At 32.2% G+C, this 25,363-nt stretch overlaps 1 long non-coding RNA gene across 1 annotated transcript; it reads left to right on the forward strand.

Annotated features, from left to right (window-relative positions):
• Nucleotides 1–18,470: 18,470 nt before the first annotated feature.
• On the forward strand, nt 18,471–22,390 carry LOC145820956 (uncharacterized). The gene is made up of 3 exons (XR_014362998.1): nt 18,471–18,598; nt 18,674–18,778; nt 21,963–22,390. It is a non-coding gene; the product is annotated as an uncharacterized LOC145820956 (long non-coding RNA).
• Nucleotides 22,391–25,363: the final 2,973 nt, after the last annotated feature.

Raw genomic sequence — 25,363 nt, forward strand, 5'->3', positions numbered from 1 at the left:
TAAAAAAAATGTAGTTGAAAAATTTGAACAAATAGATATAAATTTGGATAGATAAGAGCAAAAAATTGAACAAATAGTTACAAAATTAAACAGTTAAAAAAAATATAGTTTGAAAAATTTGAACATATAGGGAAAAAATTGAACAAATATGAAAATTTTGAACAAATAGAAATTTTTTTGAATAGATAGTCAACGAAAGTCAACAAATAAATTAAGAGGTAAACTTGAAAATAAATAAAATAGCTTCTCACCAAAAAAATATTCACTAGACATAATGGCTCATATCCTTTCCAGCTTAAACTTTTCAGTAATTTACTCTCTCTTTTTTTGTTTTTTTAGATGTGGACAAAAAAAATCTTAAATAAACAAGTGCTCTGTTTTGGGTAAAAAATTACTTAGAAGGAAGGTAGGATAGTGCCAATCTTGAGAGACATTACATTGGAGTTAGGTAAGCTTATCTTCTTTTTTTTTTTTTTTTTTAATTAAAAAAAAAAGATGCTCTGAGATATCATCACTACATCTGTCGGCCCAGGCCTTGAGTAACTGGTTGCCGACTTAATTTGATCCAACTCATAAAAAGAGACCCACCATCAAGACACCAAGTAAGCTTATCCATTTAGGCTAATATGTGAATTCTATATAGGTATCCAAAACAATTTCTGAAAAAAATGAATTAACAAAAATTATAAATGATTTATTTTTTCCATTGGGATTTTCTTTTCTAAATTCTTCAATATATATATATATATATATATATAAAATTAAAAAAAAATTGATGTATACAAAAATATTTATTCTACTAGACGTTGCAACTCCACATACATGCTAAACTCTTTTCATTATACTCATTTAGGTAATTTTTTTGGGAAAATATCATTAAAGTGGAAACTAAGAAAAATATTTTCACATTAATGAAAAACTTTACAACATTAAAAAATATATATTTTTTTTCTGATGTACCCAAAAGAAAGTGATAATATTTTTTTAAATTACCACTGAAATGCTATTTTCCCAATTTTTTTCACAAACATCGGATGAGAGATCCTCTCCATCCATTCTAATCAGAGATGGCTAAAAAAATAAATAAATGAAAAAAAAAAAAAAGAAACAGAAAGATATGAATTGGGACCACTGCAATTCATATAAAACAACCATTCAAGGAAAAATAAAATAAAATAAAACCAAACAAGACACCAAATGTAATGTCCCAAAATCCGAGACCGTCAAATAAGTACAATAAAACAATAAAAATAAAGTAGATAATCAAAACATCTTAATATTTATATATAATCAGAGTACAAAAAGAAGAGCTTTGGGAGTCTCTTGCATGACTTGTCCAACAAATAGCCAAATGGTTTTAAAAACCGGACCGGACCGGCCGGTTCAACCGGTGACCGGATGGAGTTCCGGTCCAGTCAACCCTCTTAAACCGGCCAATTGAAAAAACCGGGCTATTTTTGAAAACCGGTGACCCCACCGGTTAAACCGGTGAACCGGTCAACCCGGTCACGGGTTGATCAAACCGGTCCGGCCTTTTTTTTTTTTTTTTTTCCTGTTTTCTTATTTCCTTTTCTTTCTTTCTTATTTTATATATATATATATATATATAATAAAAATTTAATTGAAAACTCTCTTTTAAGGGTCTCCTCTTGTGAGGAATCCCATTGAGAGCTTGAAATTATTGTGAAAGCTTCCATCTATTTATAAGAAAAAAATTCTATCAAAAAAACTCAAGAAATCTATGTGGGATTCAATCAAATTCATTGGAGGGAAACTTAAAATTTGATATCTCTTCAAAAATTTTGCTCTTCCTTCAAACAAAGTGTTTGAATTAAAATCATATGGAAGGAATATTAAATATTTGATTTCTTCTTCCAAAATGAAAATTAATAATATTTTTAAATATATTTTTATATTTTTTAATAAAAAAAGTATTAAGAGAAATATTTAAGATTATTAAAATTTTTAATTTATAATTTTATTACTTATATTTTTATTTAAATATAATTTTAATATATTTATGACGTCACGATTCGATTCCGGTTCAACCCGACGGTTGAACCGGTGACCCGTCCACCCGATCATTTTTCCGGTTCATTCACCGGTTCGATTTTTAAAACATTGAGCCAAACATGTCCTTGTCATCTTGGTCATTGACATATATCAGAGAAATGGGGGATGAAAAAACTCCATAGCAGTACACTGATAGAAATTAAGTGCCCTCATCCATTAAATATTACATTAAAATATTATTTCATTAAATAATCATTAAATTTATACAGGTCATGGTTCAAGGACTAGTTGCAATATTTCTAATTGCTTGATATTTTATGTAGAATATTTAATTTTTCTGTGTTAGGTACTTGATATATAGTTGCCACAAAAAAAACAAAAAAGAAAATGACATTAATGTCATGTTTGGTTAACCTAATGTATTCACAATTGGAACTTGGGATTAAAATCACATATGGTATCGAGATCGTTAGTATAACACGTTTGGTTCTTTTAAAAATATCTTTCATTTTTATTGATAATTTGGAATGACGTTATTCGTAGGGAGTGGGAATTATTAAAAAAGAAAATGTTATAGATTTCAAATTTTCTAATTAAATAAATAACCAAATGTCTCACATGGGTGTGGAGTTCATAAAATTGCGGACCTCAGTGAGACATTTGTTCATTTGTTTGATAGAAAATTTGGTATTCCTAAGATTACCCTATTAAAAATGCACTCTGACCATAAGTCTATTTTTTAATCTTTGGGGGGCATTAGATCCAAACTCTAATATCTTTGGATCAAAATGGCACAATTTGTCCAAAATGACAACTGTATGTTGAAATCACCTTATCTATTTATCTATTGAATTCACCCAATTTGTCTATCTGTTGAAATTTACCAAGCCTATTTTTCTATCTATTGAAATTTACCAAACTACCTATCTGTTGAAATGTGACACATGTCACTCATTTAACATTTTATTTGTTGAATATCGCACATTTCTCTACCTTATCACCACTACTTGCTGCCGCCAGTGACTTTTCTGATGTCGACGAAATTTTTTAATGACTTTTCTAACATATTCTCATCACCAAATAAGATTTTACTTTGAATCTAATGCCTTATACCTTCTTTAAACTGAATTTTTCACCAACTTTCTCAATAAAAAAACACATTTTATATTTCATGAATTAAATTGATATAATATGATATGAGAATCAAAATGTATATAATACATCAAATGGGGCACAGCCACTGCCCTCCCTCTTGGCCCCCTAATCCCCAACTGTTTCCTGTTTCATTCTACCACCCCCTAATGCCCTTATGTTCTTTTACAACCTTCTTTTTTTGTTGCCTTACAACTCTCTTCCCCTTGCCATTGGTTCCTTTTTTCTTTCTCAATCTCTTTCTCTCGTTTTATCTATCACAATTGAACACAACCCAAATCTACTTCTCCAAATGCAAAGTCTACACTTTTTTTCATTAGAAACCCTAGCATTTTGTTGGGTTGGTGGACCCTGATAAGTACTGTTCACTGAAACGCTGGGTGCAATGGAGGGTTTGGGGAGGCCTTCTCCAAGGGGGAGGCGGTTTAGGGGGGTTTACCCCCAGACCGAAATTCTTTGGATACTTTCGTAATTTCCATGTTACTTCCGTGTAACCCTAATTCTATACTTATAAATAGATGAGGGGCACATCTTTTAAGTTAAGAAAGAGTTGTATTTTTCTAATCATAGTGAAAACCACAACAGCCGTGGACGTAATTCTATTCTAAGGTGAACTACGTAAATCCTTGTGTTCTTGTGTGTGTGATTTGTTTGATTCGTTTTTTCTTCCTTATTTGTTATTCTATGTCTCACCAATCTTAGTTAGGAATGATCAATTCCCAACATATTTTTTGTGGAGAATTTTACCAACTTCAAACCTAAGCACCTTGCATTTAAAACCCTAACATTTTCGTAAGGAAATGAGCAATAGAGTCTATGTACAAGAGATGTGGTAAGATTTGTAGGGAAGAGGGATAGCGGATAGCGGGGTTAAGAATGGGATTACAAATGAGGAGGTGGAGAAGAGAAGAAGTTATGGATGGGTTGGGCAATTTGCAAGTAAAAATGGAGCAGGTGGGTGGTCGGTGAGTGCACAAAAACCATCTTTTTGATTTTTTTTAAATAATTTTATTTTTAATAATAATTACGTTCAATAGTAAATTATAATAAAAATAATAATAAAATTGTCATGAATGGAATTTTTATAAATAAATAAAAGCTATCCTAGCACGTGGTATTGAAAAAAAAAAAAAAAAAAAAAAAAGTGTGCATAAGAACCCAAGACTTTGACAAAAAAAACAAGAGAGACCTATATAAGAACCAAAGACTTTTTGTAGGTCTGTCTGGCAATTGGAAAAATTATTTGGTGCTTCAAGATGTTGATTGTTTATGTTCTTGACTAATTATTATATATGGCGTTGGCTTCTGTTCAGTTCTTAATCAGATGAGACTGTGTTGTTGGACCCGTGAGAGTCCATCACGGGTCCCGTTTTGATAATCTGAACCGTTCAATGTGTAGAACTCGTCGAGTACTATAAGCCTGTAAAAAATCACGTTAATCGGATATCGGTAGTTATGTGATCAAATTAGATTTTTGTCAACCGTTAATTTATTCACCGTCTATTTTTTTATACAAAACTAATTTGATCACATAGCTACCGATATCTGATTGACGTGATTTTTTACGGGCTTATAGTACTCGACAAATTCTACACATTCAGATTATCAAAACGAGACCCGTAGTGAATCTCTACAGGCCCAACAACACGATCCAATCCGATTAAGGACCGGACAAAAGCCAAGCCCATTCTATGTCGTGTCTTATATTATTTTTGAACAATGTTGTGAAACCCGGACCGGATCGGCCGGTCGAACCGGTTAGACCGGGAACCGGGCCTGGCTCCGGTCAACCCTCCAGAACCGGACTATGACCAAAACCGGCCTGGAAACTGAAAACCGCCAGAACCGGCGGTTGAACCGGGATAACCGGTGAACCGGACCGGGTTTTGGCGGTCAGACCGGCGATTTTTTTTTTATTTCCTTTCTTTCTTTTCTTTCTTTCTTTCTTATATATTTATATATATATATATATATATATATATATTATAAATATATTTTAAAATTTTGACTAAAAATTCTTACTTCAAGAGTCTCCTCTCATAAGGAAGAGTCTCATTGGAAGTTGGAGAAGATTATGAAAGTCTATTCCTATTTATAGGAAAAAAAATTTCAAGAAGAATCTACAAAATTTTATGTGGGATTCAATCAAATTATTTGAAACATAATGATGGGAGGGAGAGTTGAAAATTTCATTTCCCTCCAAAATTAAACCTAACATTGAATCAATTTGTTTGGGGGGAATGCTTAAAAATTTTAATTTCTTTAAAACAAGTGACTTTCTTTTTATCAATTATGACTTTATTAAATATTATTAATAAATATTATACAACAATTTTTATTTTTATTTGAGTATTTATATATATTTTTATTTATTTATAATTTATAATTATATTTTTTAATTATATAATATTAATTATGACGTCACGGTTCAACCGGTTTGACCCGACGGTTGAACCGGTGACTCGTCCACCCGGTCTCTTTTCCGGTTCGCTCACCGATCCGGTTTTCAAAACATTGTTTTTGAATCACTAAATATAAAATTGTAAATTCTATTTATTCTTTCAATTAAAAACTTTTTAAGACATCACATGATCGCATCCAAAATTACCAAATAACTTCTCCTGGCAATTGCATCAAAAAGATGACAACGAAGACTCGATGACTTATGTGGAGCCTAATTAGTCTCAGATGTGTTTATTGATTACGTCCAAATCACCATATTAATCAGCCGTCCTTTTGGACACTCTCTGTCTAATAAATCTCACACGCGCCGCCACTGACATCGGCGCGTGTTACAAGCGTGTCTCACTTTCCTAAACCTGAAACGATTTTCATGTGAAAGCTAATCCGCGCCCGCCAGTTTATGGTGTTTTATATGAAAAATTATGGAGAAAATTATCATTTTTTTTTTAAATTTGATTTTTATAACAAAATAAATTTTAAACTTTTAATTTTATCAATTAATGATAAAATTTTGATTTATTTTCAATTTAAATTATTTGTTTATTTGCTTTAAATAAAATCGACTGAAAAATTATATTTTAGTCATTAAATTCAATGAAAATAATATTTTAGACGTTTTATATATACTTATATTGAATTTAATGACTAAAATAATCTTTTTTTTATTTGTTTTACTTGACAAAATAGGTGACTATTTAGATTGAAATTAAATAAAAAAATTAGAGTTTAATTGACAAAATTAAAAAATTAAGGTTTATTTTGTTAAACGACTCAAATCTTAGGGTTTTTTTTTTTTTTTTTTTTTTTGTAATTGTTCCAAAATTATGTTGTTGGCATTGGATCCACTCTAGTTGACATATCTAACTCACTGTAGATTCATTTCAGTTTTATTTTCATGTTTTAAATTGTTCATTTTATAAAAATTTCAAAAATATAATGTAAAATTAAGTTGATCGGACATTAATTACTTTAATCAAATTATATTTGTCTTAAAAATATCATCATGACGGGTCTAAAATAAACCTACAATGGGTTAGACTAAGCCGTCGAATTGGAATACCCAATTAGAGAGAATTCAGTACTCATTATATAACAAACAAATTCTATGTATGTAATTTATAAGAAAGTGTGATTCATTATAGTTCTTATTTTCAAAAAAAAAAAAAATTCAAATATTAGAAAAAGAGTATGGTTAAGATTATCAAGCTTTTATTTGGAGAGTTGAAATTTTTTTTTTTTTTGAAAATTTTAGTCTACTTTATTTTCATTTCAGAGAATTTTTTTATTTTTTAAAATCGATCATTATTTTTGAAAAAAGTTCATAAAAAAGTATAAAAATAAAAAAAAGAGTAAGTTGTTGTAAGCTTTTGCAATAAAAATGTAGCTTTCTTTTATCTTTGGATAATATTTTTCAAAATTTACTCAAAAAACTTATTTTATTTTATTTTTAGAATTATCTAATAGAAGTAGATCTAAAACTAAAGATTTTTTTTTTACTCAAACTTTTTTTTTAAAAAAAGGCCTTAAAAAGAAAGAAATAAGTTCGCTTTTTAGTTTTAAATGAAGAGTTCGCTTTTTTTAGTTGGAGACTTCAATTGAATTGAACTGTTTGGGCTTATGGGCCACCAAAATTCCTATTCTGCAGGTTTGACTTATCTCACGTTGTTATTTTAATTTGAGATAGTGTTTGGATTTATTATGCTCACATTTTAACCAATTTCCAAGACCCAAATAGTTCACTTTCTAGGACTCGTTGAGTACAATATTTATACAAAAAAATAAGATGATTAGACATTGATAACTATATGTTTGGATCATATTCAGTGCGTTTGGTTTGGGTTTTTTGAATTAAGTTTTTTGAAAATTGAGTTTTTTAATTTTCGTGTTTTTTTGTTTTTAGTGAATATTTTTAAAATTTTAAACATTTTTTTTTACGTTTTTAGATGCACCTTACTTAGATGTATCTAAAAAGTAAAAAAAAATTTAAAAAAAAATTTTAAAAATTAATTAATACATAAAAATACAAAAAATATATTAAATTCTCATATTTTTTTTATATTTTTGGTATTCAGTGAATTTTTAAAAGGTTTTTTTCAATTTTTTTTTACTTTTTAGGTATATTTATGTTAGGTATGTCTAAAAATTAAAAAACTTGCTCAAAATACTAAAAAAATTCAGTAAAAACAAAAAAAACACGAAAAATAAGAAAGTAAAATTTTCTGAAAAGTGTTTTTGAAAAATGATAACCAAGCATAGTGATTTGTTTTTAAAAAAATGATCGACAATTATAATTTTAAGAATAACTATTCATTTGTTATAACACAAATTTGATTAAAAAATATAGTAACTGATATCCGATTATCTTAATTTTTTATATAAATATGTTACATAATGAGTTCTAAAAAGTCAACGATTTGGACCATCGAAGTTGGTCCTAAAATGAACCTACCAAGCTTAAATGCTCTCTTAAATTGAGATGACTAACCTGAGAGAAGCCTAACCCATAATTAATTTGTTATGCTTTATTGTTTAGGTGTATGAGCTTGTTTGGTCTAACTTATTATAAGTTAAAAGGAGAAATAGAAAGTGAAAATCAAAACACCCCTCCCTCAACCTTTAGATAATTAGCTTATTTTAGTTATTTTTACCAATTAAGTTGCAAATAGAAATTGTGCCTTAATTGCAAATAGAAATTGTGCCAAATAATCTGACGTAGGCACTCAAATTATAATAAGCAACAAACATTTCATATAAACTGTACCAAACAACACATATGTATATAGATTATTTGTAAGAAAATTAGATTCCTTTAATATTTGTAATTACATAATTTTTATTATATTAGTTTTCAAAAAATTAAAAACAACACTTTATTTGGTTTGGAGTTTTCAATTTAATTTTTTTTTTAGTGAAATTTTTTTAGTTTTTAGAATCACTTTTAATAGAGATATACTTAAAATGTACAAAATTGGTCTAAATTTTTTTAAAAATTCATTGAATACCAAAAAAAAAATGTAGAAATTAGTATATTTTTGTATATTATTATATTCAACGATTTTTTAAAAATATTTTTGTACAAATTTTATGCTTTTTGAGTGTATCTAGATTAAGTAGATGTAAAAAGTAATAAAAAATTTTTTTGATTAAAATGTTAAAAAAATTCACTAAAAAGGAAAAAAAAAAATTGAAAACATAGAACATTATTTAAAAAAAAAATTCAAACCAAATAGAGTTTTTGAACATATATTACAAATACAAAATAAATATCATAAAATTACACGAATATGATTATTGAATTAAAAAAATTTCACACACACGAACTTAAGAGGTGAATATAATAAATCATTAAAATAGGTTCATTAATTCCTAAGTCTTCAACCGGAGACAAGCCGCTCTCAATTTTTTTAGAATAATGTTAGAGATTCAAAATTTTTTATTCAATGAATGACCAAACATCTTGCATGCCAAATAATATCTCATCCATGCATTCATACTAAACTTGAAACTTGAAAGGTGAAATCCACAACACTAATGTAGTGATGACGAGTCACAATTTAGGTCTTGTTTGATAACATCATTTTTTAACCTAAGTTAAAAAGTCATTAAAAAAAATAAAAAATTAACAATTTATATCAAAAAGTTAAAGTTTCTCTTTTCTATCTATTTTTTGTACATTTTTTCATAGAAAATTAAAAAGTCATCCCAAACATACTAATTTTTTTAATATCATATTTTAATCAAAAAATCAAAAAATTACTAAAAAAATATATTCCCAAATGAGGCCTTAATTTGTACTTTTCGGTACAAACATTTGATTATTTTAACATTTCTTTTAAAAATATATTATTTTTTTTATACAAATGTTGCATACCAAAAAATATCTCATCCATGCATTCATAAGGGATTGTTTAGAATATTCTAAATAAGTTTACTTTTTGACATTTTATAACATATGGATTGGGTATGGGTTGAGTTTGAAGTGATATGATAGAGAGGTGATATAATGTAAATAAGACAACGTGACTTAAATAGGATAATAACTTTTTGATTTTTTAACTTTTTTAAGTTATAATAAATAAGGAAAGGTGAAATCCACCACACTAATGCAGTGATGACGACCCACAATTTAATATGCAATTTTTGGTACAAACATTTGATTATTTTAACATTTCTTTTTAAAAAATATTATTATTACATTAAAATTGTGTATATAAATTTTTTTGTGTATCATTTTTTTAATAAAAATGTGACGTGAACGGCAGTTTCTTATAATTTGATAATATTTTTATTTGTGTTAGCCACCAGATATGACTTATTGATAATCTAGAACTCTTCAAAAAATAAAATTAGTCCCAATCATCTGCTAAAAGAATTACACAAAAAGGAGGAACATGTACCGTGCATTTCATTAATTTAATTTTGTGTTTCAATTGATTGATCTTTCTTTGTCCATTGTCCATGGATTTTTGTTAGGAGGTGTACTATATTTTTATATATACTGAGATGGTACAGCTAGCCAATATTGGGCCTAATTCCAATTACATTTCAATAATTTAGACCATTCAATGTAAGACTCATTAAATACTTGATTCCTGTAAAAAGATTACATTGAACGGATATCGATAATTACTTGATTAGATCAAATTTTGATCAATAATTTATTTTTAAAATTATACTTACCGTTAACATAAATATATAATCAAGTGACTATTGTTGTCCGATAACATGATTTTTTTTAAAAAATAATATACTGGTTGAGCCTACGCATTGAATTGTTTGAATAATCAAAATAAGCCAAGAGTAAGGCCCAACATAGGCCAATAGCACTCCCCAGTCTAATTTCCGTTTACAAAATGGTGTTGACTATCAAACCCAACATATATACCATATATTCTGTAAGTTTGTTTTATTTTTTTATTTTTACTATTTTGTGATTAGAGCTATATGATTTTGCATAACAATTTTTTTTATTAATTTAAAACTAAATTGACAAGAGAAATTTTTTTTGGGGGGGATTGCAAAGAGGAAAAATATGAGACAAAAACAATAAAACTAGAGTAACTTGTTCACACCTCAAATCTCACTAAACTATTTTGAGCTAAAATGTGTTTCAATTGGCTTGCTATGGAATCCATAAAAATAATTAGAAAATTATTCAAAAAATTTACTCCAGCAGCTCATGGGAGTTCTCTCTAATGAGGATTTTTTTTAAAGGATTTTGTTTTTAGCATATATCACTACAAAAAATTCAATTTTTTGCGACAGCAAAATGCTATCGCTGATACTCTTAATACCGTCTCAAAAAATTTTAGCGACGGCAAAGGGGGGTCACAATAGAGGGCGTTGCAAAAACTTTTTGCCGTAGCCATTTTTTTTGCGACGGCAATTGTTACTTTTTGCAACGGCATTTTACCGTCGCCTATAATATGTAAAAAAGTGAAACCTTTTTGTGACGGCACTGTTTTACCATCGCTAAAAGTCTTATTTGAGACCGCAAGTAATGCTGTCGCGAATTGTGTTTTTTTTTGGCGACGGTGTGGTGTCGTCGCAAACAAAAAAAAACCTGCAATAAAATTAATAAAAATATTAAAATTACCTGTGTGTTTTTTTTTTTTTTTTGCGACGGTGTGGTGCCGTCGCAAAAAAAAAATATATATATAATTATTAAAAATATTAAAATTACCTGTATTAAATGAAAAACAATTGAAAAAAAAAACAATAATTACATAATAATATAAAAATTCCTGTATAGAAATAACAATTTCTCCATAATAAAAACATTCTAGCATCCATAATTACACATCAACAAAATTACCCTACTACATAATGTTCCATAATACATATATAATGTTTAAATACATAAAATTGTTCATAATTCAAAATAAAATAAACCAAAATTAAAAGTTTTCCTCATCATTTTCCGTGGGTAACAAAAACAAAAGTTAGTCGCATTTTCACAGGCATGCATTCCACAAGAAGCAAACTCCTACTCAATAAATATTTGAAAACAAAAAATAAAAATAATTAGTGACAATATAATTATGTGTTAATATGTTAATTACAAAAAAATATAAAAATTTAACTACTATACAATTACAAAGATAATTAAGTAAATAATTTTGCTTAGACCGAAATCCGACTCTAACTCCCAAACCGAGAACATGATTTGAGTCTCGTTTTTTTCCACAAGTCTCTCGTACCTAGGCGGTCATGTGTGCCAAGTCTCTCATCTTCTTAATTACTTTTGAATATAACTTTCCAAATATTTGGACAACTTGGTTTGGTCAATCTCTCAAAATAATAATAATTTCAGAAACTATTGTTACTTTCATGATGATAATAACTATAACAATTGATTAAACATGGTATTTGGTCTATACTTACAATTCAATGTTATGTCAAGATAAGTAACAAGAGCTGGCTTGTCTGGATCTCCAAACATAGTAACAGACATCGAACCACAGCCAGTTTTTATGAGGTGTTCCTGAAGTCAGATTAGAGAATTCAAATAATCACATAAACAACCTTATGTACATCAAAGAAAAATAATCAAAAAGGAAAGCAAATACCATACCAAAAATCCCAACTCAGGGAATACACTACAATATGCCAAAAAATTTGAAAATGCTATAATCGTGTATTACTCAATAAAAGAAAAACCTAAAGGGTCCACACTTTCTGGGAGACGAAACTTCTAATATATTTGTTTGTTTGATTATCAATAACCACTATGTAAAGACTTAAATGAATGTACCAAACCAACTCTTCAACCAATTAAAAATAAATAAATAAATAAAGGCTATAAAAAGCAACTATGACAACAATTACAACCAAATATTAAGGCCAAGGCATGGATAATTACAACTATGGACATCAATGCCAAGTCAATGAAGGTCACCTCCAAAGTCAAGGCAATATATACATTGGACCTAAAAGACAATCACTACAGGCAAAGATGGCTATTGCAACGCTTCTTTTATGGCGTTTATGAAAAACACCATTATAGATTATTTAAATACAACGTTTTTAAAAACGTTGTATCTGATCTCAGTAAAACGGCACCGTTCGGGTCAACTTGTTAACACCGTTCAATACTTCGTCCCTTTCAAAACATCTCTCCCTCTCAATCTCCCTCTCAGTCTCACTTTCAAAACTCAGACTCTCTCTTTCGCTCAGAAACCCTTTCGATTTGAAGCTCAAAAACCCCTACTCTCACTGATTTGAAGCGCTTACTCTCGCTCGATTTCAAACACTCTTTCTCGCTCGATTTCAAACACTCTCGATCGATTTCAGATCTGTCGATTTCAGAACCTGTCGCAGATTTTGAAGGTCTCCAGATTTGTGCTTATCTTCCGATTTTGGTTCTCCTCACTTTGGATTTTGTGAGTTTCGATTTTGGTCCTTTGGTTCTTCTCTCGTTTAGGCCCCCTCCTTTTTTTTTTTTGAAGATCTGTAAGTTTGTTGCTGCTTTATTTTGTTGCAGATCTCGCTCAATCGGTCGCTTTTTTTTTTGTTGCAAAACTCAAATCTATAAGTTTTTGTTATATATGCATTTGTTTTGTATGAACTCAGATCTCTGATTTTTCATTGTTTTGAGTTCATTGTTTTGGATTTGGTGGATGTATCTCACCTCTCTCTCACGCACACACATCAAGCTATTAATGTTTCTTTCTAATCTACTCAATCCTCTTTAAATTTGTTTTCGTTTACATTTCTTCTTCCCAATTATAAGTCTAGATTGTGCTGTTGCTTTATTTTTATCTGGATTCATAATTGATACCAATCATTTGAGTTGAGTTGGAGTTCCAGATTTCAGTAGGTGTTACTTTTGGATTGGCTTGTGTTTGTATGTGAATCCAAATTGTTCAAAATGCAACACTAGCTGAAACCTTCTTCTTTGCAGTTTGACTTGTATTTGGAGAATAAATGTAACATAGAACTGATGTGAAAGGGTAGAATGTATTTCAGAGATTAGAGAATTACTAGTAACAGTTTGAAATAATGCAGAAAAAGTAGTCAAAGGTTGTTCTCCACATTTGTCTTGCCTGATGTGTCTGATAACCATGTATAAATTTCTTTATGGCTCACATAGAACCACCACTGTAAAAATCTCTTATGTAGAAAAGAATTGACAGAGGTGGTACAGAAAAAAAGAATATCAATCTCCACATTGCAAGTTCTGCAAGAACTTGTGCAATGCACATGTTTACTTGGCATGGCATTCATTCATGCAAGTCATGATTACTCTTAATAGATTGCACTTCTGAAGAAAAGTAGCTCTTTATATGTGTCAGTTCAGTTGTATTTACTAGAGTTTGTGAATATTACACAATGCCACCAGCCCGCGTGGAGCACTTTACATCAGGCAGTTTATGTTGACATTTCTTCTGAATGAACTGGTGGTAATCTGATTACAAAGCACTTGTGAAACAAGCTGGAGTTCAAAACTGGCCTTTCTCACACCAACATAATGGTTTGTTTAATTTTTTTTGTTGTTGTTGTTGGGGTTGTCTTGCAGTTTAAATAAGTGGGTCATGTTGGTTTTGGGTTTGTCCCTTTGATGGTTTACCTGTGTAATTTACAGTTCGGTTAAGCAATTACAGAATAAGACATGCTAACCTTAGCTAGTACTATGATACTAAAGAAGTAGGGAAATGAAATCCTAATAATGAGGTCGGTTTAAGATAGGCTGACCCAAAAGCTTCTTAGTTCAAGAAAGGATAGCTAAATAACATTCAAGTGCTGCAACTTAAGGTGGAAAATGCAAACTCCATTTGAATAGGGGTGCACTAGAAGCATGCTAAGGATATATATGCGAAATACGATTAAACTAATTTGTAGAACCTTAAGATTGAAACATGGCGGGAGCCTAATGCTGGTTTTGAAAGCTATGTTCAAAACCCAACTCTTTCTCAAATATATGAGTTTTACAGTTGTTCCAAGCAACTGTTACGACCCAAGATGGCTTGAGCCTAGCTTGGGCTTAGAAAGTTGAGGATATCAGTAATCAAATGGTCTGTGGACTAGACTGAATCGGTGGTCGGGCTGGACTTTGATTAACGAGTGATGGGCTTCTCCTTGAGAGACCTACAAACAAACTCTTGAGAACCCATTGGTGGGTGTCCTCCTCAAGGGCCCTCCAACAGTTAAGTTAGATATGCTTGCGGAAGAAGATAATCGTAGAGCAAGAGTGTGTAAGAGATAACGTACAGAAAACATGACATAGTCCTGGTCAGGTCGGCTTTCCTAGACGCACTACATAGAATTGTTTCCCAACCAGGTCAGCCTCTTGATTAGGTGAGTGTGAGTGCTTGCGAGCCCAACGGATCTGACTGGGCTGACCTCGCTGCAAAGAGATAGTCTGACCCCTCAAAGCCTGTGCCTGTGCCATCTTGGGCCTTTAACAGGGTCCATTAAGTCTACCTCTTATCTGCATACATCAAAAGTTATGCTAAATCCAACCCTACCTCAGTTATACAACTCCTGTAATTGTCCCATGAAGGCTAACATAGTGTAGGTTCCTTTCCTTTTCTATTTTTTGATACATATAATGACCCTTGGGAGAAAGATTTTAGATAAGAAGCAATAGTACCATATATTAGAGAAAAGGCAAAAGATTTGAATTTTCTCCTTTTTCCTTAATCATTGATCTTTAGCACCCATACTTCCTCCTTATGAGTGGTGGGACCTATTTAGATAACTCAATGCAATTCTAAAACTGCATAACTCAGATAAAAGAAAACCATGGAAGCATTTCATGTTTGAACTCAGAATCCTTATCCTTCTTGAATAATTAACTACTTAAGAGTAGCTACAAGAAGTCAATGAAACATATATAAATTTGGCCCAAGGAACCAAATACAGATGCAATTTTGAATCTAGAGGCCTTGTGTGAAAAATCGCTCACTAGAAAATCAAATAAAAGAATAACAAATGGCGTGGTTTAAGATTTTGAAAGCTGATTAACAGTAATTGTGATATTTTCTTGTGTTTGTGCATATACAATTTATAATAGATCACAATAGGATGACATAACAGTATTCAACACTATTGATTGATGCCAAGCATGTGTGGGTGTTCATGACATAACAAAAATGGTGTTATAGAAATGAAATAGAACACTACTAAGTTATATTGGTATGTGTGGGTGTTCATGTAGTAGTGAGAACTTGTTGTTTACTTGTGATAATCTGGTTGTTCTTGTAGAATCTTCATTAGAGATACCTAGTCATTTTTTATGAATCTCTATATCATAATCTATCAAGAGTATTGTAGAAACTTTTAGTTTCTTCATTAATATGCTTCATGCTAGAAATGCTTCTAGTATGCTTGACATTTTTGATTCAGGTTGCACCACCGGGATACAATAAACATGACAGTTGTTAATTTAGCAAGTAATTATCCATGCATACATAAATAGCCTTAGACCCGTCCAAGAATCTTCATTAGAGATACCTAGTCATCTTTGATGAAGCTCTTCTTGGATTGTCCAATTGGGACAGTTCAGGAGCACAAGTCTATGTTGTAATTAGTAGTTCTACCACTTAAATGTAGTCCATCTCGTAGAGATTTCGTGTAGTAGCTTCTCATATTCTCTGCGTCCATACTAGACAAGGTGTAGCAGTACACCTAGTCTATGCTGTGTACTTGGAGAATCATGGGGAGATGCTACCGAAATTTCGTTAGAGATGGATAGAGCAGTATGAGCTACTTTTTACAATATGGACTGTGCATTCCTGAATGAGAAAGTAGGATGAACCAACCTATTAGAGAAGAGTTAGCGGTGAATGGTGTCATGTCGCATGCATTGTAATGTACTTAATTGAGGTTAAGAATAATTAAAATGAAATGATAATTTTGAACCTTGTTGATTTGGCAGTGACATTTGTAGTGTAAGACGAAGTCAGATGGATAAAAGTTGGATAAATCAGCATAGGTTCTTATAGTGGGAGTTCAGATGAGAGCTCAGAAGAGAGTACGCACATCATACCTGATCCACCCATGTCATGGTATCCTCCAGGTAGCTTGCCTAGTATATCATCGAGTACTGGTTCGACACATGACACTACTGCTAGTATGAATTATTTTATTCAATTGAATTACTCCATTAGATTTCTCTATTGATGTTCTTTTTTCTTTTGATGTTTTACATTACTTTTTTTTTAAAACTAAGTGACACTACTCCATTTGCTCCATTGACTGCTCAATTCTTGTATTAGTTTCCTAAGTGACACCCTCTTGCGACGACAATGAATAATTTATCGATGATGTGATGTTTTGTTGACAATTACATTAATTTCTTTAATAGTTTTGTGACTAGAACCCAAGTATCTTATCAATTTTTATCATTCTTTCTAGCATCTTCTAACTTGATATTGATATTTGGATGAGTAGGTCATAGTTCGAGAGGCCCAACACTCATGCATGGTAGTGATTGGAACCCAAGTGGTGGCATTTTACATATTGTGCCTAATGAGTTGAACCAAGTAGTTGACGGGTATACACCCTTGGCTTCTCGTTTGGGTGTTTTAGCTCGAGATGGGAACCTTATGCCCCTCACTTATAGCACTTGGAGCCATGTACCGAAGGAAAACAAAGAGAGAATTTGGAGATAAGTAAAGGTAAAAGAATTATTTCATTTTACATATCAATTTTAATCTTAATTTGTTATTATTTATTTTATTTGTTTCATATTTTATAGTTGCTAGTTTGTTTTGTTTCTTCCTTTTGTTGTTTCCTTGAATAATTGGAATCCTTTGGTAATCAAGCATTAGTATAAATCATTTGCATATTGAAATTATTGATTGTACATAGCACCAAAACAAAAGAATTGTCACTTGTGGTAAATCTCTTTCAGAGAAAGGAAGATTAATTTAATTTGGTGAATCCTAGTGAAAGTTGGGCCTTGGTGATTCAAAGAAATGTAATCAACATTTGCTTAATTCAAATAATTGTCACTAATATGTAGTTTTGGTGACATGGATTTTCTTCTTGTGATCTTCCAACTTAGGTTCCATAGCACATTAATATGCACTGTCAGATTACCATGATGTACAATGTCAACATCCGCATCCACGACATTTTCTCTCTCTCTCTCTCTCTCTCTCTCTCTCTCTCTCTCTCTCTCTCTCTCTCTCTTTAAGATTCTTGATTTAGAAGCCTCTTTAATTTTATGAATAACCACTGCGTATTAGGAGTGGTTAACATGAAATATGTGTATAATGTGTGAAAAATGTATAGAAATATATAAAAGTGTATGAGACTGTTGAAATGTGTATTGAATTTTGAGACTGTTGAAATGTGTATTGAATTTTTACCTTCTAATGCTAAAGTGGGCAGTCCTTGGCAGGACTCTTCTTTAACTTCTAATGCTGGTCAATTGTGATGCGAGCTGTAAACTTGAATGTTTAGGGCTTGACTTCTGCAGTAAATCATCATCGTTGGGTCACAGGAACGGCTAATATTATCTTGATTTGTGAAATTAGCTACTGATGTGGGCTTGCTGCTGTGTGTATGCTGCTGCGTATATGCTGTTGCTGCTGTGTGAATGCAATAGTCACAAAGTTGCCAATTATTTACAGGTCAATATAGATGTCGACGAGTCAATGAAGAAATTTGTTTTGGCATCTGTTGGAAAAAAATACAGAGAATGGAAGGCTAGAGTTAAACAATTGGGGTATACGCCATTTGACAACGATGCTGATAGGTTAACTCATCAACTCGAAAGAGTACATGAGCATCAATGGTAAAGCTTAGTATATTATTGGGGCACTCGGAAGGCACAGGTATCATTTAAATTGTTTATTGAACTCTATCATAATCTCATAAGATGAGTCTGTTAATTAATAAATTATCTTGTGTTTATGTTCATATGTAACAAAAAAAAAGTACAAAAAACAAAGAAATTCGGAAGAAGAAGACATTAAATCACATAACTGGCAGAAAACCATTCTCAGTTGTTTGAGTAGAGGTATATAGTTTCTTTATATTTCAAATTGAAATTGTATATTTTGATTTTGTTACTTAATTTTAAGTGTAATTGTAGGAAACTAATAAGAAGAATGGAGTTCCTGCAACTCGCTTAGAGGTGTGGATGGCTGGGTACACGAAGGATAACAAACCAAGTAATGATAAAGTTGTTGAGGTCATGGTATGTAGCACCACAATTATATACTTTGCATGTATGGAATGTATTAGATACTTGTCTCATATTTGTTTCTTTATTTATTTTTTAAAGAAAGGTTATGAAATTACTGGGGAAAAAGGAGAAACAATATCTGAGATAACCTTCTACCACCATTTGCCTACAAACACCAAACAAGCTTACATGCAGCTCACGTGCAACTCACAGATTATAATTTATAATAATGCGTTTTGCAGAACATTGACAGCTATGATTAGTTTGAGAAATCATTTCAAGTGCTCACTCTAGAGACTAAATGGAGCACTAGCTTCAAGATGTTTATGATATCAACCCAAGTAATTTTGAACTCTTAGTGTCAATAAGACATAAATCTGCTACTAACATATATATAAGGTACTCAGTAATTATTTTTGATTAGTGTGCCTGACCTATAAGGCAGAAACTTCTCAGGAGCCTTTGCACCTAATGAAAGTGTGATCATTCTAGTGTTTCCTCAGAGATTAATTCAATTTTTACCACATAATATGTTACATCAAATTACTCAATTGACTTAAGATATTTCTTTTCCCTTCCAATTTGACTCCAACTCCAATTTTGTCACGACCCCATTCCGCCCCTTGTAGAATGGTGCCGTGATGGCCAGTAATCCGAGATTACCAAAGGCCAACTTACAAAGATTCACACACAATCAGAGTATACATATGGGGCTTACATGTGCGGAAGCAATAAATTTAAACTAAATAGTCCACAAGAGCTGTGCATAGATCAAATGAAATGATATACATCTTAATATAGCTCACAACTTGGATACAATAAAATAAAGTACAAAATACATCTTGATCAAAAGGCTTCTCAAGCCGACATAAACAAAAGAAGTAACTACAAGCCAAGAAGCATGATCTTCAAGATGCTACAAAAATGTGAATCCAAAACAAGTTGCAAATAATCATCTAGGCATCGCCGCCTTCTTGCTCATCACCTACATATATATAAGGAGAGGGTGAGCTTGGATACTCAGTGATTGATACCAGTAAATAAAGGTTTTGAATGAATGATAATCAAGATCTCTTTTCTAAACAATACATAGCATAACTTATACAAAATCAAGGGATAAACCAAGTCCACCAATCAAGTCTTTCAAATCTTCAAGGGATGCTTACTAGCATCAATATAATATAAGGGATAACATTCCGGACGAACAAACCCACATGGAAAACCGTCAGTGGCAAAACAAGGGTGCAGTTACATTATAGTCCCCTGGCACTAAGGACTTTCAAAACAAGGGTGCAGTTGTATTATAGTCCCCTAGCACTAAGGACATTCCCAGAATGTCATCAAAAAGAATATAATACTAGATACAAAACTAGGGATAATCATTCATGCTTGATCAAATACTTTTCCAAAACAAAGCCGAGCAAAGCTTTTATCAAAACATTATAACATAGCTACCACTCACATAGTTCTTCGGGTGTAGGAATTACAAGCAAGGGCCCAAGTCCTACAAACAATAATAAAGTCTATTGAATGCACTTCAAGAAGACAAGAAGAGATGCTTAAAGATGGATATGAAATGCATTCTTAAAACAAGCTTTACATGACAGGAAAGGATCTCAGCATTTCTTTCAAGGTCATGTCAAAGCAGAACATGCTGGGAAGTTAAAACACTGCCTTTTCATCTCGGAAAAACATGCTGGGTACTAACCAGGTCTAGGCCGAGGTCCCACACCCCTTGGCCGAGGTGTGTTCCCGACGACCACATTCAAAAAAATGAAGTCTGGGAAAATCTGGGTTTCCCTCTTGAAGAACATGAAGAACAAGAACATGAAATGCTAAAATCATAACTTCTTCATTCGCGATCTAAGGTTTCATGAGATGAGTTTGAAAACATGGACCTAGGTACCCATACTTGAGGATTTCATGGAAACAAACACAAAAACATGGAACTTGTTACAAACTTTCGGATCAAAACATGGTTTTATCTCAAGAACATAAGGACATCATTTTCTCTTTCTAAAGCAAGCTTTAAATCAATGCATGGCTCATGAATCATGCTAGATCATGCAATGCAATTGGATCAACATTAAGAATAACAAGAGTAAATCAAGATTCTAATCTCAAAACACGGATTAAACGGCTCAAACTCTAAAGATCAAGCTTTGGATCTAGCTCTCTTACTCCAACTTCCTCTCCTCTTCCTAGAGCTTCTCTCTCTACCATGCAAGAGATATGACACAAAATGATATAATTTCTAACTCTGCCGGCTGACTTAACCCTCTGCTGGGACACATGGCACTACTGGATTGGACTCCCTCAAAAGGTGATAGAAAGACAAGACAAGGCTATGACAAAGTGTGTATAACAAACAAGGTAACAAGGGCACTCCAGCGGGTAATGATCTCGGCTAGGACAAAGCTTTGGCAAGTAAGGTCTCAATGATCTCGGCTAGGAAGGACAACACTTTGCCTAACTGTGCCACACCTTGGCCTAGATGTGCCACACCTTGGTCTAGGTCGTACCAGTCCTGGGACAAGATCACTTTGGTATAACATCTCGGCCTAGATAATACACATCTCGGCCTTGGTGATGAACACCTCGGCCTAGATAATGACATCTCAGCTAACATGTCAGGGTGAGGGTAGAGGTCAACCAAGGTGGTTCCAAGATGGTCCTAGGTGTAAGAAGTTCAAAGGTGTAACCTAGGCTTAAGATGCCCTCGGCTAAACTCACACCAAGCAAGGAACAAAACATGCAAGCAACACTTAAACGAAACTAATCAAAATCTGTATAGATGCAAGCCTGATCAATACAAGGATCATGCAAGAATGTACGTAAGCATGACTAGGATAAAGTGAGGGTTGCTACAAATTTAGTCTTGTTCCCCTTGCTATTCTAAGGCCATTGTATAACTTTAACACAGGATCTTTCATTCAATTTTTTCACATGATCAAATTTAGTGAAAGCTTCTTGTTTGATTCTATTTACCTTTTTTTGCTGCCAAATCTACAAGTCAAGGACTGTATTTTTATGAATTCTGAATGTGAGCATATGAAGTGGAAGTGTCATTGAAACAATTTTGAATCTGGATTGATGATGTTATTGAATTCATATGGCCCAATAGAAGCAGGTTACATTTAACGGCACTAGTTATGAACAATTTTATTGGTGGCTAATTACTAATTAACAATTGTAGACACAAATGAAGGACCTTGGGGCGCAATCCAATGCTACAGATGAAGAAATTATCACACAGGTTCTAGGGCCTGAGTGACCTGGTCGTGTTCGAACATATGGATTGGGTCCTTCCTCGACAGATGTCTTTGGAGGCGGATATAGACAATCGCAACAACAAACTCGTATCATCCAAACACAAGTCCAAGAGCAACTTAACCAATATAAAGCACAAATGGAGATGCAAATGAAGGAGATGATGGATGCTATGCTTAATCAACAGAAAGTACAAATGGAGATGCAAAGCACAATCCAAGCTCAACAAGCACGAATAGAGCAATTGGAGTCTCAACAGGCCATGGGTGGGCCTGTTGCACCAGCTGCTACACATGTGCATTCACAACAACAATCCCATGCATACACCTCATCATTTAATTGTCATTGTTTGTCTGAGGAAGTGAGTAATAGTTAATTACGAAATTTTCATATGAAATTTTATTCATGTTATTTGTTTTTATCAAATGCAGGTTCACATATCAAAGAAAGAAAAGAAGAAGAAGAAGAAGTAGATATGACAAACTCAGGTTCATTCTAAACCATTATAGTTGGATTTGCTTCCTCCTTCTCACTTGTTTGTTGATTGGCTTCAGGTTCAATCTAGTTAGTTGAGTTCTATGATGTGCATAGTCATAAACATTTGAGTCTTTGTTGTGTACTTAATGTTTTTAAGAAATACATTAGAAAATGCTAATTTGTGAGGGTCAGGAAATTAAAAGGAGAGATTTAGAATGTGGAAAGGCTGTGGACATTAAATGGATTTTGTTTTTTCTTAGTGATTTGAAATTGATAGTCTTGGAATTTTAATTTAAAAATCAAAGGGAAGGTAATCTCACTAGAATCATCATTTCAATGATTTCTGTCTTTCCTTGTGCCTTAAAAAAAGGAGATGTAGAGAAAAGAAACTACAAAAGTTAGCTGCAAATTCATGCATCTCATTCCTATAGTTGCAGCTGCTCACATGAACATAATGATGTGATTTTTTGTAAAATGATAGCAGGTTAGAAATTGACAGACTCTATTCTAATTAGTATTTTAAATTGTTTCAGCATGTGGGCTAGTAGTCCCCAACAATCATACGAGGTGATGATCGTGAAATGATTCACATTCCAAACCACAAATTCACAATGAATGCAGTGAGGAATATTAGCCAGAAGACTCATTGGCGCATCAAAACCTACCTTGCTATCAGTCACTTGGATGTGAATAAGATTAATGTGAGGATTGATTTTGATTCATTTGTTTGTCAACAATAGATTGTGCATCAAAAAGCACGCTTCTGTTTCTTGCATTTTATGAAGTGTTGTTGGTTATTACCCATCCTGTGCATCTAGGCTTTTCCTTTACTGAATGTACAACTCGCTGAGCAAGATGGATTTTTCAGAAAGTTATTTGATTTTTTTTTTTGGTTCTCTTGAGTTTCTAAAACTCAACATGGACATGGAATCCTTTGTTTGAATTGCATCCTATGGAAACAATGTGTTACAAACTCATGGTTGCTTAGATGTCTTAGTTGACAATATGCATGTATATGACACTAGATGTGAAATGTTCACTTGAAATGATGATTCTGGTGAGATTACATTATGCATGTATATGACATGTATTGAGGATTGGTTTTAAATCTAGCAGTTTGGTTACATAGAGCAAACATAAAACATGAGATCCCAAATTGTGAATTCAGTTTCCACAAGCAGTAGGGAACCCACCCCACCCCCCCCCCCAAAAAAAATAAAATAAAAGAAAAGAAAGTGGCGTTTTCTGAAAAAACGCTACAAAATGACATCATTATGATGTCACACATTAAATTCTTGCAGCAAATAAAAAAAATAAAAAAAAGACACGTTAATTTGGGACGGAAGGCGAGACGGTCGTCAAAGATTTTACGACGTTTTAAAAAACGCCGTATAATATTTTTAGCGACGTTTTTCAAACGTTGTGTAGTTATTGCGGTGGCCGTATCAGCGGCGAAAATATTACACATCGCTATAAGATATTGCAGTATTTTTCAGGCTTTTCGCGGTGTTTTTAAAACGCCGCTAAAAAACGAATTTCCTGTAGTGAATATTGAAATTTAAGATAAAATCATATAAGGCTTAGAACCAAGGATAAGACTATGGAAAACAAGGCCACCCCTGGGCCAAGACAATCCAAGGTCATCCCCAGGTCAAGGGCAAGCTAAGGCCACCCCAAGGTCAAGGCAACCAAGGCTAAAGCCAAAGGAAAGCCAAGCCTCAACGACAACAACGGAATTAGGACCAAATCCAAACAAAGCCCAAGCAAACCATTGATTAATAGTGCTATGATTGACACCTATATCAACATTATCATGTCATTGTATTTGCAGGTCTCTTAAAAAACAATGTTGGTGAAAGATTTGAAATGTAGCAAGGCAAGAGGAAGTTCACTCAATGGTTTGGTAACTAGTGTTGAAAACCAATCACAATGTGTCACAATCATCTTCAACTTAACCTTTGCTATCATATTTTCCAATATAGAATTCCATAGAACATTCAATTATAAATAAGTATGTCAATAAATACACATCAATTACAATCTGGCTCCTCTAAAGTAACTTTTTAAAGTAAGCTTGTTATTGGTCCAAATCATATTCCCTTCCACCTAGGAAACTAGCGTTATACTCAAACATTTTCACTTCTTCTTCTTCTTCTTCTTCTCTCTCTCTCTCTCTCTCTCTCGCTCTCTCTCATAGGTAAAATAGGAAATTAGACATAGTTTCAAGATAAGAGAGAATGTCATGTTTTTGTGTAAGGATTTACTGACCACAAAATATTGTAACTTTTCTCAACAAAATCATAACTACATCCACAAAATGTGTAACTTTTTAAAATGTTATAACTTTTGTCTAATGGATTTACTGACCACAAAGTATTGTAACATTTCTAACAAAATTCATAACTATTTCAACAAAATTTATAACTTTGAGCACAAAATTTATAACTAATGTGTAACTTTTGCTCACTACAAAATATTGTAACTTTGTCACAAATTTTATAACTCTAACAAAAAAATGTATAACTTGTAAAATGACAACTTTGTGCAATGCATTTACTAACCACAAATATTATAACGTTTTTCACAAAACTCATAACTATGTCCACAAAATGTGTAACTCATGTTTGCTTCTACATGTGTTCATTACCTTATTCGATTTTTCAATCAATTATGCAATTGCTTATATGATTATGTGGTTTACCTTTTATGGAAGAGGTTGCAATTTGTTAAATGAAAAATTGCCCATTACCATGGCTTTCTCCTATTCTATCCTATCATCATTTTCTTCAATGGAAAATCATTTTGAATGTGCTGCAACGAGTTTGATAAAGTCAAGTAGTATTAATTTTT

The sequence above is a fragment of the Camellia sinensis genome, chromosome 3 (genome assembly GCF_055761805.1).
Source record: "Camellia sinensis isolate YWXY chromosome 3, ASM5576180v1, whole genome shotgun sequence".
NCBI lineage: Eukaryota > Viridiplantae > Streptophyta > Magnoliopsida > Ericales > Theaceae > Camellia > Camellia sinensis.